The 2,634-nt window shown below is 31.3% G+C and overlaps 1 long non-coding RNA gene across 1 annotated transcript in view; it reads right to left on the reverse strand.

Annotated features, from left to right (window-relative positions):
• The window catches only part of LOC107851311, a 2,736-nt gene extending 910 nt beyond the window's left edge, over positions 1 to 1,826 (reverse strand). The window contains exon 1 of the long non-coding RNA XR_007048704.1: positions 1,565 to 1,826. This is a non-coding gene — a long non-coding RNA (uncharacterized LOC107851311). The remainder of the gene's footprint in view (positions 1 to 1,564) is intronic.
• Between the last annotated feature and the right edge of the window lie 808 nt (positions 1,827 to 2,634).

Genomic DNA, 2,634 nt, shown 5'->3' on the forward strand with positions numbered 1-2,634 from the left:
AAAAGTTCACATTTCAAGTACCTACACCTAAACATTTTCAAGTCACTAAGTCACTTCACAAGTTACCAAACTAAACTAAATTCAAAATGAAAAGTTCACATTTCAGGTACCTACACTTAAACATTTTTGACTCACTAACTCACTTCTCAAGTGACCACACTTTAACTAAATTCAAAACACAAGTTCACCTTTCAAGTACCTACACTTAAAACATTTTCGACTCACTAACTCACTTCTCTAGTGACCACACTTAACTATATTCAAAACACAAGTCCACATTTCAAGTACCTACACATACCTTTTCGACTCACTAACTCACTTCTCTGGTGACCACACTTAACTATATTCAAAACACGAGTCCACATTTCAAGTACCTACACTTAAATATTTTCCACTCACTAACTCACTTCTCTATTGACCACACTTAACTATATTCAAAATACAAGTTCACCTTTCAAGTAACTACACTTAAATATTTTCGACTCACTAATGCACTTCTTAAGTGACCACACCTTCGAACAAGTAATATTAAAATAATGGTATCAATCAACATAAGGCAGCCTCCTAGGGGTGGGATTAATTCAATAATGGAACCCGCAATATTCTACTCTTACAAAAAGAAAGATCAAATACGGGACAAATCAGCAAGTTAGGAACAAAAGTAAGAGTATCACAAAGAAAGATCTCCCTGGGGTGGGATTAATTCAGCACCCATGTCCACCATCCTTATTGTTGAGATAACTCCGTAAAGATAGATACAAAAATCAATATAAAAGCAACTTGGCAAATATGAAAAACAGAGAAGTATAGTGTCACCATAAAGAAAAGAGCCTAAGTAATTCATTATTCAATTGAGCAACAGGGTTAGTATCTTATAAGGGAACCAATTCCAAATGGATTATCAATTCCAGCAAGAACTTATATCTTTATGCTTTCTTTTTTAAAGTCAAATAAAAAACAACAATAAACAACATACCCAGTTTAGTCCCACAAAATGAAAGTCAAATATGACATTAGACAAATAAAAGCAAAGGTAAAAGATTTGATCTTGAAATTCAAATTGCATTAGATCAATTCAGTTATTTACATCCAAATCCAAGTAGACAACCTAAGCTTAAACAACAAACATAAAAGAGTTGCATATTAGATAACAACCTAATTCCACCTGTCTTAATTACATCAACAATGATTCCACAGTTAAATAAATCAACCTAAAACTTCCCATTCTTTTTTGTTCACCATCCATGTTGAACTTGAACCTGCAAATTATTATTTACTTTTAAACATAACTATGCTGCATATCAAATCCATGTTTGCCACGAACACATCACAAAAACACAAGGACTGAGAAAAATGTCATCCTAGCCATAAAATAAGTTGTAGCTTCAAAAAAACTATATTTCGCTAGTCACATTACTTCAAAAGTTAAAGAAAGAATGAAAAACAAATTTGTTTACTACGGTGGTTCAGAGTATTCAACAGTGAATTATTCAATATCTGCTAATGTAAAGCTACTAACTAACCCAATTTGAAATACCATAAATAGATTCCAAAACTAACTCACTTCTCAAGTAACGGAGAGGGAGTCGACGCTGGAGCACTGACTGGTAGGTAGTGACGTTGGCGGCGGTTCTTAATGGTTCCGCCGGCTGGAAATGAGAGAGCGGAGAGAGGAGGCCGGTGATGGGTAGGGACTGCTCCGACGTTTCACCAGCCACGATGACCGGCGTGGTGGCTGCGACTTCTTTTTTTGATCGACGACGTGATGGTTAGAGAGAGGTATAAAGAGAGAGACTTGTTGGCTGCGACTTCTTTTTTTTGAAATGGAGGGATTAGGGTTTTGATGTTGTTTTAAAAGGAAAGGAATTGAGATCTCATCTCAGCCGTTGGATCAGCATTGATCAACGTTTGAGATTAAAATTATTAAAAAAAGGTCAACAATTTGACTTCTAATTTGGGGTTAAAAATTGATATCAATTTTGGCTAAAATTGATATTAATTAGACAAGAATTAGGCTGGAAATTAAATAAATTGGACAAATTGAATTGACTTAGGCTGCTATTTAATAAATGTAATACTGGAAATAATAAGATGTCATTATGAAAATAACTATATATGTAAAAAATAATGTTACGTAAAATTATTATTAGATTCAGTTATCTAGGTTTTGATTATCGCAAACATCACTACACGAGATACACGGATATATACATATATTCGATTGACTATCATGCTTCCAAATATGTACTATATACATTGATCACATACGTATTTCTGATAATATTTTTAATAATCGACCACATGTGGTTGGTTTTTAATCAAAATTGTTGACAAATTAAAGCTTAATAAATTATAATTTATAAATTAATAAATAAAAATAAATTACAAAATAAATTAATAAATTAAAATTAATTTTTAATAAATTAAAATTTTAATAAATTTTAATAAATTCTATAATATTTATAACAACATCCAAAAAATTTAATACAATGCGTATATATATAAATCAGATAATTAGTTATTCTATCATGACATTCACACGTGTAGTATATTTCCTCAATCGTATAATAATATTAATAAATGTTACAAATTACGATAAATTTTTGGTTAATTAGCTTTTAAATACGATATTAT

This window comes from Capsicum annuum, chromosome 12 (assembly GCF_002878395.1).
Source record: "Capsicum annuum cultivar UCD-10X-F1 chromosome 12, UCD10Xv1.1, whole genome shotgun sequence".
Taxonomy (NCBI): Eukaryota; Viridiplantae; Streptophyta; class Magnoliopsida; order Solanales; family Solanaceae; genus Capsicum; species Capsicum annuum.